We start from the raw sequence: 13055 nt of genomic DNA, 5'->3' as shown, positions 1-13055 counted from the left end.
CTCTTCAAATTCTGTGTTGTTCTCAGCACTCTCCAATTTTCCCAGCAGTCCAAGTTAGGGATCTTACACCCAGTCTGTTATCTCTGCTTCACATCTTCTGCCCTTGTCTCCCTTCTACCACGCTACTCTGGACCAGACGGAGACTGTTGATGGGGTTATACAACCCTCCTTCCACCTGAGCATCAGTCCAGAGGCAGACTGACTCCAAAGCACAGTCTTATTACATGGCTGCTTCATCAAAAGCGGACATTCTCCCTCCACACAGGCCTCTGTGCAAACCTTTATCCACTCCCCACTCTAAGTTTCTCCAAATTCATTTCCTACTCTGTCCTGACATTCACCCCATTGCCCTTGGTACTGCCATTTGTTTTCATTCTCGCTTTGCCTGCTGCTGTGTGTGGTTAGTGGGAATAGTCTCTCTAAATGTCTCCCCAGTTAAAGAGCATTTTGCATTCTATTTCTTCATGAACTCTTCCCAATTCCTCTGGTTCCCACTTCTGTCCTTTAGCTGAAAAGCAGTATCTATTGGCCTTTTGTCATTGTCTAATTATGGCATGTGTTTTCAATTTCTTTGCCAAATAGAGCAAAAGCACCTCAAGAGTTGGGGCTTTACCTCACCTGCATTCTAGATGAGCTGGCAGTCAGAGGCTCTCAGTGAATACGTGTTAAGCACTTCTGAGCACCACAGATTTGCTTTAGCATTACAGATTGATTAAGTATAGACTAGCACAGTGGATGTTGACTTAACAAGGAAATTTTTACATATTTTTAATATACATAAAATTTACAGATGACCTATCTATATTTTATATATCTCATTTCCCTATATCAATGTCTAAACTGCTTTAAACATAGTTTGAGGAAGTCGTTAACCAGGAACCATTATACAACATAAATGACACAGAATTTTATGTGTCACTCAATTAATCTAAATATATCAGCACGAAAATTGCAAACACAACTGCATGAAAAGCCAAATCATTAATGGAGATTAGGCACTCCGTCAAAGCAATTTTTTTTTCTTTTAATTTTTTTTTTTTAACATTTATTTATTTTTGAGACAGAGAGAGACAGAGCATGAACGGGGGAGGGTCAGAGAGAGGGAGACACAGAATCTGAAACAGGCTCCAGGTTCTGAGAAAGCAATTTCTATTTCCATGAGTAAAGTAGAAAACTTTTTTAAAATGTTTATTTTGAAAGAGTATGCTCAAGAGAGAGCAGGGGAGGGGCAGAGAGACAGAGAGAGAAGGAGAGAGAGAACCCCAAGCAGGCTCCAGGCTGTCAGCACAGAGCCCAACGTGGGGCTCAAACTCATGAACTATGAGATCATGACCTGAGCTGAAATCAAAAGTCAGATGCTTGACTGACTGAGCTGCCAAGGTGCCCCTAAAGAAAATTTTGATTTTAGGAAGAAACATTTTTTATTTTTTCCCCTGTTAAGTGTTTAGGTTTTTTATTAAAAAGTGAAATAGATGGACTTAACCACACAGGTTTTCGAACTTCAGAAAAAGATGACCTCTTCCACTTAATATTTTGGACAAGAAGGGATTTTTTTTTTAGTATAAAATCATCAACTTCATTGCAATACTCTAATCATTACTTTTATTTTTATTTTTTGTTTCAAATTAATTTTTTTTAATTCCAGTTAACATAGAGTGTAATAATAGTTCAGGAGAATTTAGTGATTCATCACTTACATACAACACCCAATGCTAATCACAAGTGCCCTCCTTAGTACCCATCACCCATCTAGCCCATCTTCCACCCACCTCCCTTCATCAACTCTGTTTGTTCTCTACCATTAAGAGTCTCACGTGGTTTGTTTCCCCTCTCTTCTCTTTTTACCCCTTCCCGTATGTTCATCCATTTTGTTTCATAAATTCCATATGTAAGTGAAATCATACAGTATTTGTCTTTCTCTGACTTATTTGGCTTAGCATAATATACTTTAGCACCATCCACATGGCTGCAAATGGCAAGATTTCATTCTTTTTGATGGCTAATACTCCATTGTATGTGTGTGTGTGTATGTGTGTATGTATATAGATATAGATATAGATATAGATATAGATATAGATATAGATATATAGACATATATATACATACATACACACACACACACACACACACACACCCCACATCTTCTTTATCCATTCATCAGTCAATGAACATTTGGGCTTTCTCCATAATTTGCTATTGTTGATAATGCTGCTATAAACATCAGGGTGCATGTGCCCCTTCCAAACAGTATTTTTGTATCCTTTAGGTAAATACCTGGTGGTGATTGCTGGATAACAGGGTAGGTCTATTTTTAAGTTTCTGAGGAACCCCCATACTGTTTTCCAGAGTGGTAGAACACTATTGATTTTTAAAATAAAGTAGGGATAATTCTTCAATAAATTACTTTGAACAATATAATTCTGATAACATCTTATTAGCCAAAGCACATGAGCATTTACATTTTTGAAGCTATTAAAATTTATAAAGTATTCCATTAGATCACATCATAATTGACTAATGAAGACTGGACCATTTGTTTTCTATCCCACTATAATAATTTTAAGGAAAAGTATTCTTCTCTTTTTTTCTTTTTAACCAAGAAGCACTTTTGTATTCAGGTTTCCTAGTTATCATAGTGACTATATTTTTAAGTCATTCACAATAAATGTGTTACTGGAGATAGAATACTGCAGAACTTTTCATACTACAACAGATTTTCTCAAATATAAATTTACCTTGTGGTCACAGATCACCTGATCATATCAGGTGTATACTGTGAAAGGAAGGGAAAAAGTAGTCAAAATTCCAGTAAAAATAAGAAAAGGCAGTATTACCTACATTCAGCATTTCTTCTGAATAACAATACTGATATCCATCCTGCCACAAACATCTGAAATGATTTGACAGCATAAAAAACAAAGGAAAATTAATGAATTGCAGTAAAATACCACTTTTTCACACTGTGAAGATTTTCTATAATCTCCAAACACTTTCTGGATTTAAGAAACTCCACTACACCAATTTTCCCATTTCCTGCTAAAACCAAACCTTTACTCTCTGAAACTACATAAATTTCTTTAGGAATGTCTGCTTCTTATCTGGAATACAGTTTAGGAACAACCTCCCATGGGCATAAAACATATTACAACAATGAAATAATATTACCTTAAACAACTTCCCACATTCTGGGACAGGGAATCCTTTAGGATTCATCATCTTTCTTAACTCATTTCACACTCTCCAAGTGAACTTTCTAAAATGCAAATCTGATCCTCTTCCAATTCGTCAATGTAGATCCATAGCCCAATTTTTGAGGTTCCCATCCTTTGGAAATACAGTGTGTGCTGTGCATAATCTTGCCCTTGACCTAATTTCAAAAACCTATACTCAACCATATATACCTACCTACATCTCTTACACTGGCCACTCCAAAACAACTTGCATTTCCCTCTCAAAATCCCCATATCCTTATATCCCCCTCCTTATATCCATTAAATTAGGCTATCACTTCTTAATCTCTGCACTACTGATGTTTTGAACCAGCTCATTCTTTGCTGTGGAGGGAAGTCCTGTGCACTGTAAGATATGTAGCAGCATCCCTAGCCTCTACCCATTAGATACCAGTACACATTCTACCAGACAGTCACTGGATCTCTAGATGCCTCAATACTCACAAGCCCCTTAAGAACAAAGTTCTCTCAGGGCACCTGGGTGGCTCAGTCAGTTAAGCGTTTGACTTTAGCTCAGGTCATGATCTCACACCTCATGAGTTCAACCCCAGCATTGGGCTCTGTGCTGACAGGTCAGAGTCTGGAGCCTGCTTCAGATTCTGTCTCCATCTCTCTCTGCCCCTCCCTGACTCATGCTGTCTCTCAAAAATGAGTAAAAACATTTAAAAAAAAAAAAAAAAAAAAAAAAGAGGACACCTGAGAACAGGAGACCTGGAGTAATCACTGGGATACAGAATTGTTATGGTGTTTTTGTTTGCCACAAAGTCTAATCATGACCCTGACAGGGTTCCCTATAAACCTTACTCTCCTATGTATCCTTAAATATGTCAAAAAGACATAGGATCTAACTTGCAAACGGTTCCATAGACCAAATCTAGGACATCTTGAGTTACTAAATGAAAATAAACTCTTCATCATGTGAAGGTGAACAGAAGTTTTGAGAAAAGTCTAAGAAGCTCTTTGGAGCTAAGTCTAAAGATTAAAGTAAATAATCATGCTACATAACTGATTCTGGAAAATCATTAAAAATGATTATACAGTGATAAATCTGATCTTCCTTTGAATCTTGATAACAAGTTCTGAGAGTAAATAGAAAAATGTCTGGAGCAAAGGCAGACATAAATGCACTATCATATGCAAGATGTCTAACTGACATCAAAGGACTAGAGTTCGTTGGGTATGCAATATAGCATTCCTTGCAGAGATATCACCATATGCCTCCCTCAGGGTGATCACAGAATTAAATGACAACATGTGTAAATAGTCTGCCACAATATTTGGCACTAAGGGTTAGTCCCATCGTTAAAAAAAATCTTTAATGACATTCCCCATTGCTTAAGTGTGAAATTTGTGTCATTCAATATTAGAGTGTGACTGTGTGTCATAGGAAATGAGTATGTTTAAATCAAATTTCAATTTTCATTTTCTGACTCTGATGCACACAATCAGCTCCTCAGGGCACAATCACACTGACCACAACCCTCTTAAATCCTAGAGGCTAAACTAGTGATTAAGACATTGACTGGTGCCGCCTGGGCAGGAATGATCTGGTGGTGAAAATCAATTTTAAAACTTCTAGAAAAGTTTCAAAATTTTATTTTTTATCTACATGTAAAAATCTTGGCTACTATATTAAGTGAAAATGTTAAAATCTGGATTAAGTTGCCTAATGAGACTTCCACAAGTATCCATTTGCACAACTTTTGCTTTCCATTTCACAACGATGTGTCAACCATATTTTACTTCTAAAAATATATACCATAAGTGATACTACAGACTAGGTGTTTAATAAACTTAATCCTTCAGAAACACAACCATGTAACCTAATGTCAGTTTCAATAAGTACCCAGACACAGATATTTAAATACCTTCCATAACTCATATCTTAAATGGCATTTTAATGACTTAGTATGTGGGCAAACAAAGAATGATATTTTCAAATATAATCAAACGTCTTCATGCTCATATTTAGCAAAACTTGCCATAAACCATCACAAAACAAAGAAAATTTTAAATAAAACTTGTATTATTTCAAGTCTTGGGAAAAGCCTGAAATGCGCAAGGAAAAGCAGAATGCTCCTTCTGGGTAAACGCTGCTTCATTGCAACAGTCCTTGGGCTCTGAAAATTAAACTTCTGTGGAGGCGAACCTCTAATGACTATGGAGCTTTCCAACACTCTGTGCTGTGAGTCTGGCAGCTGCATCACACTACAATTAAAATATTCTAAAAATACAACGAGAGAATATTCATGAAAGCTAGTCTTACTGAAGTATGGTGCTCTTCCTTACTTAAAAAAATATTGTAAGAGGTTAACTTTTAAGTCCAGAAAATTGCACAGGATTACAAAAAAAGCAAATACAGACTCTAGCCCTATTTTTCTCCATGAAGCAATTTTTAAATTAGATTCAATTAGTTCCTCTTCTATAAGGCATCATCCTAAGAATATGGATGACCAGGGTCAAGCCTAACTTTTGCTCTCTAGAAAAATCCATGGCCATAAGGCTGAAAATAAAAACTTCCCTAAAGTGAAGAGAGTAAAACAGGCCAAAGTAGAGGTTTATGAACTGCTCTGTGGTCTGTAAACAAGCGGATTACAAACAAAATGTTGATGAGGCTTTAACTGGAAGAGAAGAACCCAAGATTCCAACTGGTTCTCAAAAGGTATCACAAGCCCCCAAAGATTTCTCATCTATAAAATTAGCAGGCTGGACTAAATAATTTCCTAAATAAGCTACACATTCTAACACACTACACTGACTTTGCACCTGTCTTTGTTTTTACCAAAAGGCACGATGAATGACCCTTTCTCAGAATCTAATCAACTGGTAATCATTGGTAGAAATTGTGATTAGCAGATATTCATGATAAATTACAAAAACAACAAAACAAATGCAAAAGTTATCGATGACCACCAAAAGCCAACAATTAACTTTACAAAGCATCTATTTCAAATAATCTCCTTGAGTTAATTCTGAATCAAAATATCACAAAGCAAAAAGTTACATGAATTCACTAAATACTAGAAACATATCCATGGGATTTTTGGCATCTATGCAAAGGTTATAAAGCAAACATTGAATGAAGTGATAGATTTTTTAGTTCAAGATTAAGACAACATAGTACCAAAATAAGGGTTATTAGATTAAAAAGAATAATCTCTCCCTACTAAACTTAACATTTTCCGGACTAGTTGGCCAGCACCTGCCTCTGGTATAAAACTTTATACACAAGTCAACTGGCTTTTCTTGTTAAACTACTTTCCAGAACAGAAAGTATCCAAGTTGGAGGTGGAGGCTTTTCCAAGGAATTTGGAAGAACGTGCGTTTTCCATGCAACAAATTAAGTATGTGCATTCAGCTTGGCTGTCATGTCTGGTCTTTTTATAAGTCTCTCCCAGCTACAGAAATACTGGGGCACATGCTGGTGGCATTGCCAACTAGGACAACTGTTTGTCTACAGTTTTGATAGTATCGCTGTCTCTCAAACCCCAAAATACTTGAGCCTCTTCCAGTAACCTACCTCGAGGAATCTACACCAAGGAAAGGAAATGATCCAGAACATGTTAAATCTATAAACAGCAAGATGACTAGAGGATAAAAGAATGAGAAACTGGAAATGATCCAAATGCCTAGCAATAGGTTAAATAAATTATGGTATGTCTAGCCAATTGAATATAATTTAGTCATTTATGTATGAAATATGAAGATTATGTAGCAACATAGAAGAGTATGATCAATAAGTGAAAAAAGCAGGATACATGATTACACGTAAAAAACATGTTATGTAAAAAGTATGTGTACATATGTATTTAAATTGCATTAACAAAACTGGTATTAGTAGTTCGCTTTAGGAAGTAGAGTGAGGCTGGGCAAGAAGGGCAAATGTGAAAAGAAAAGAAACTTTCACTCTGCATTTCTTTCAATTGTTTGTAAAGGAGTTCAAACAAATCACCCCAAAATGTACAACTTTGGCATGAAGATTATTTCCAGCTGAAAACAATCAAGCCCTAAAAGGCTCAGGAAGAAACTTTGACCTTCCCTCCAACATCTGCCTGAAAAAAAATGTAGACCTAGGACCTGCACCAGGAAGGGAATTATCACCCTATGTAACGACAGCATAATATGAACTAGGTATGGTACACAGGAAGGAACCCAGCAAGGCCTGCTTGATCAAAGTCCTCTATATGCCACTGTTTCTAGGTGGCCCAGCAAACATTTGTTTACCAAGCACTGACTCTTTCCATTCTTCCTGTGAATTGCCTTCCTTCCGTTTGAAGCTTGGACTCCTATTCCCTTCTCCTCAGGTCCAGAATGACATTATATATCTCATGTTGCCTGTTTTTGGAATCACATTTTTTTCTTCTTTTTTCTCCCTTTTTTTTTTAAATTGAGGCGTAAGTTACATAAAGTACAAAAATATTAAGCAAACAACCTGATAAATATTTCCATTTGTGTATCCCTCTGTAACTACCATTCAGATCAAGCTATAAAGCATTTCTAACACCACAGCAGACTCACTTACCCATCCCACTAGCAATAACATCCTGAAAAATAACTATTATTCTCATCTCTATCACAATGGATTAATGTGGGGTTTTTTGGAAGGTAATTTTTTTTTTTATTGAAGTATCATTAACATACAGTGTTGTATTTCTTAAATTTTTTAATGTTTGTTTATTTTTGAGAGACAGACCATGAGCAGGGGAGGGGCAGAGAGAGAGAGACAGACAGAATCTGAAGCAGGCTCCAGGCTCTGAGCTGTCAGCACAGACACAGGGCTTGAACTCATGAGCCGTGAGATCATGATCTGAGCCACCCAGGCACCCCAGCATAAAGTGTTAAATTAGTTTCAAGTGTACAACACAATGATTCAACAATTCCATACAGTACTTAGTGCTCATCAAGATAAGCATATTCTTGATTTCCTTTATCTGTTGCATCCCTGCCCCCAACTACCTCCTCCCTCCTCTGGCCACCATCAGGTTTGTTCTCTATATTTAACAGTCTGTTTCTTATATTTCTCTTGTTTTAAGTCCCACATAAGAGTGAAGTCATACTGTGTTTGTCTTTCTCTGACTTATTTCATTTAGCCTTATACCCTCTAGGTCCATCCTGAAATCTCATGTCTAAGTGAACTGTCTATATGTACAAAATTAAACATGATTTTCTCCTGTTAATTTGTCTCATGTAAATTTTATTCTTAGAGCAGCCAGAAGAACATTAAAAGAGAAAATTTTTTTCCTCCCCAACATCTGAATTTTCCAATAGAAATGTATGGACTTTACTTGGGTAATTTTCTCTTAAGAAAAAAAAATGTATATAAAAATATGGGTAGGATACTCAAGGCATTAAAAATAATGTTAAAATGTAAGATTGTACATTTACTTTTCCTATTTTTTCTATATTTTCAGCAATATCATATTCTTTAATTAAAAAAATTAAATCTATGAAATAACTCTAGAAGTCATCTTTTTGTCAAGCATATAATTACTCCTTAACCTTTTTTTCCATTTTTCAGATCCTATTCAAAGAATAATCTTGTCATATAATCTATAATTACACAGAATGCATTGCAGATAAACCCCAGGTAAAAGTGTATCACTCTAAAACCTAAAAAAAAATTTTTTTAAATCTGAAATAACCTGATTATAGCTTATCAGTTCTTTGTCTTATCCCTCATCTTTATCACTAAAGCCTTTCACAGAGCTTGACCATGGAGGCTTACAGCACAGCAGTGAAGTGTGTATGTTTATGTTGGTGGGGAGGGGCTGGAACATACTTCCTGGGTGTGAATTCTAGCTCCACCACCAGCTGCGTGATTTTGAATGGTTACTTTGTTTTAATTTCTCCAATGTAAAATGGGAATTGTAATACCAAACTCTCAAGGTTGTTGTGAGGACTAGTGGAGAAGACTAATATAAAGCACTAATGCCTGCTGTAGTAAGCTACTAGCTTTAATCTATTAGCTAATTAAGCTGTTAGCTATTATTCTAAGCATTCTAAAATACGAAACAAAATCTATTTTTAACAATTATTATAACCATTGCAAAATACATTTATAACAAAAACACAATGAATCTAACACAATTTTATGATCCATGCATTACTCCAGCTTAGACATCCAAGGATAAAGAAGGAAAGAAAAGAGTTTGCAATGATGACATTTTTATCTCAGCTACACTTTACATTGCATAATTGATTGCAAGCTGAAATTGTTTTCCTTAAACATCTCTTCTTCTCCTGATTTGCAACTGCAGTGACTACTAACAGGATTTTAGTGTTTTCCTCCAGCTTTCCATTAAAAGGGAGAAAATATTATTTAAGGTCAGGGGAAACTGTTTATACAAAGGATACCAGAATGGCAAAACACAAACTTTACTTCAACAAAAAAATAAGAGGGATATCTAAGTGCTTCTTTCTTTCTTCCCGCTGTTTATATCACTCTTTGAAAAGAGGGTTCATTAAATCAAAAACTAAGATTAACCCCCCCCCCGCCCCTCCTTAAAATCTGCTTAGATTCAGGGATCAAAGAACAAATGAATGTTTTCTCTTCCTATGCCTAGACTTCCTCCAGTTCTGGAAAATCCTCCTAGTTACTCTTACTCTATTGATTCCTGATTGGGCTAAATTAAATCAGGGCTACTCACACTGTAGAGATAAAGATGTATCTAATAAGACAAAACACAGTCATCTAGATTTCTATTATCTACAAAAAGAAATGCATGCAGTGGGAGAATTAATACCAAACTCTGTCCTCATCTACTTCAAGGAAAAAATATACCAGGATTAAATGAAGCACAGAAAATATTTAAAAACAGGTATCAACCATTTGATTTTTATGTAGCAATTTTTGAGCGAAAAAATGCTGTAAATAAGAATGGTCAGGTTTATTACAAAGAAGTGAACTTTCACTAGAAGCTGTCATGCCAGAAAGGGTACAAAAAGAAGTTATTATTCATATAACTGCATCCATGAAATAATTAAACTTTTTAAAAAGTGATGGCGGAAATCTTCATAAACCCTAAGATGAGTGATAAGAGGAAGGTACTCCAAGGGGTTGTCATGATCCCCAAAGAGGATCTACTGCATGTGTGTAATCCTCAGACTGGCAGTGGTCCCAAAGTCTGGAAGTATTTTACCCCCAAGCATCAACTGCTAGCAATTTCTGAGTCTGCTTTGCCTCTGCCCATGACAAGAATCAACTTGTTCCAAAATTCTACTAAATATGTTTCTTTTATGTTAAAACTCTGCTGTTTCTGGGAAAGCTAAAAGCTAGAATTTTTTACACATGTGGACAAAAGCTATATTTGGACCTTTCATTCTCTTAACAGAATAAAAACAGTTATAAAGAACTCCCCCCTGCTGCAGTTTATTATAAGAAAGTAACTCTTTTGAAAAAATGTTAAAAGTAAACCTTATTCTCCTATTCAATTCTTTTAACTTAAAAGTTCAAGGTTTTATTTAAAAAATAAGAGTAAAGCATTTAATCTAAATTAACTGCAAGTTTAAAAAAAAAACTACTTAAGAGGAAAATAGTCATGACTTCTATTTACAGATAATTTTTTCTAGTCACTTCATCTATAAGCACATACATTGTGCATTTCTTCAAAAAAATCGATAACATCACTTTTAAGTATTAAATACTTAAAATCCCACAAGACTAAATCATTATTTCTTAGATTTCTCTTGAAATACATGTAAAACCATTTGGGACATCTTTATTTAATCCCCTGTGAAACTGTAGTGCCCAACTGCATGTTAGCATCATACAACAAAGACTATAAACCTTATCATGCTGACACACGTGCCTCAACTAGATAAGAAGTAGACAGACTAGCTATGAGAACACCTCCAAGCTCTGAAATAAAGTTTAGCATGTGGCCTAAATGGTAACAAAGGTAACAATCCAACAAGTCTTTCTTTTTGAATCATTTCACTTACTTGACACCATGATTTTTGAATCTTAGCACTATTGACCTCTTGGACCCCAGCAAATTATGCTGTGTGTGTGTGTTCTGTGCAGTGTAAGATGGTTAGCAGCATTCCTGGCCTCTCCCTACTTACTACACGCCAGGGGAATCCTCATCCCCAGGCATGGCATCAAAAAAGGATTCCCATTCAATGAATGGGTGACAGATGGTAATCACTTATTCTGGCGAGTACTGTGTAATGTACTCAATTATCAAATCCCTATGCTGTACACCTGAAACTAATATAAGATTGTACGTCAACAGTACTTCAATAGTAAAAATTAAAAAGAAGAAAAGACTCCAGACAGTCTAAATGTCCCCTAGATGAAATTGTACCCAGTTGAGAACTACCAAGAGTTAACATGGATAAAATCCTAAAATATTACTTTATTTGAAGTGATTTTATAAGGAGATATAAAATGCATGAGTTATATGTACTAATCAAGTCTACCTTGTAAATGAAATCACTACTACTAGGAAGATGTGATAATCCATTTTGATGGAAGAGAAGATCCAAGGGACACTGTTTTAACAATAATGCTACTGGCACATGACGCTTTAATCAAGAAAGCCTTCAAGCCCACAAAAGATAACCAGGGCCCCTTAAGACTCTAGCATAGGTATCAGGATGAGATCAGTGGCTGTTCATGATGAACTGCCTATAAATTGTTACTCTATCCTTGTGTTAAATATCAGATCAATGTAAGAAGAAAAAAAACCGCACCTGAGCAGAAGTAACCAGATAAGGCAGACAGCCTAAAATTTTGTGTGGGGACAACTTATTAACAGATCTAGGTTCTTTCTCATTCCTTTCCTTTCACCTAAATGAAGCTGTCCTCTTCTTGAAAATGTTCAGAGAACAGATTGTTTTACATGCCCACAGAGAAATCATTTTATCGGTGTGTCTGGGTGGCTCAGTAGGTTAAGCGTCTGACACTGGATTTCAGCTCAGGTCATGATCTTGCTGTTCATGAGATCAAGCCCCATGTCAGGCTCTGTGATGACAGCACGGAGCCTGCTTAGGATTCTCTCTCTTCCTCTCTCTCTGCTCCTTCCCCCTCTCCCCTCTCTTTCAAAATACATACATTTTTTAAAAAGAAATCATTTTATAAAATCAAATCAAAATGAACACTGATCAAAGATTTGCATTAACCTTAAGCGTAAGACAAATTTCCTACGCTATTTCAAAGCAAGAAATAAAAGTTCTCATTATAACACATATCAGCCAAAAATCAGACTTCAAGTTTTAAATAGCAAGTCAACCTATAGCACAGGTGTTGGATCAGCATACCAAGAAAACTATAGCTTTTAAGGATACCTGGAATTCTGAAAATATGACACCTAAAAATTGTGTCTATCAAAAGTAAAATCTATAATTTTTCCAGAGAAGTACTTTATTTGAAAGTTTAAAGATATCTTCTTTCTTTGCACATGGGAAGTAATGTTGTAAGTTCTATATAGTGACAAAAGTGATTCATGTAACATTTTATAGTCATATGCTAAAATTTCAAAGATTAACTCATAATGTTTTCATTTTACAACTGATTGAAATCAGTCTTTGTTTTCCTTCTCAGTGCTTAAGTTTTTGCTTCTAAGCAGACATGAGAAAGTCTGCTTAGAAATCAGAACATCATATACTGGATTTCTGAGGGCAACTATAATCATGTTTCCTTCTGAATTAGTTTTTTAAAAATCTCCCTCTACTTTTCTTTCTTACACAAAATTGAAAACATACTACAGAGGTTTTTTTTCTTGCTTTTTCCACTCAACATTTTCCCAGGTCTTTATAAATATTCCCCCAAATATAATTTTCAATGGCTGCTACATACGAATTCTATGGTATTATTATTTAGCT

The 13055-nt window shown here is 35.6% G+C and overlaps 1 protein-coding gene across 1 annotated transcript in view; it reads right to left on the bottom strand.

Moving 5' to 3' along the window:
* The window catches only part of DCLK2 (doublecortin like kinase 2), a 153692-nt gene that overhangs the window by 116048 nt on the left and 24589 nt on the right, over nucleotides 1-13055 (bottom strand). The window lies entirely within an intron of this gene.

This window comes from Panthera uncia, chromosome B1 (assembly GCF_023721935.1).
Source record: "Panthera uncia isolate 11264 chromosome B1, Puncia_PCG_1.0, whole genome shotgun sequence".
NCBI lineage: Eukaryota > Metazoa > Chordata > Mammalia > Carnivora > Felidae > Panthera > Panthera uncia.
Note: the sequence above shows the minus strand (reverse complement) of the source record. Positions and strands in the feature narration are given on the sequence as shown.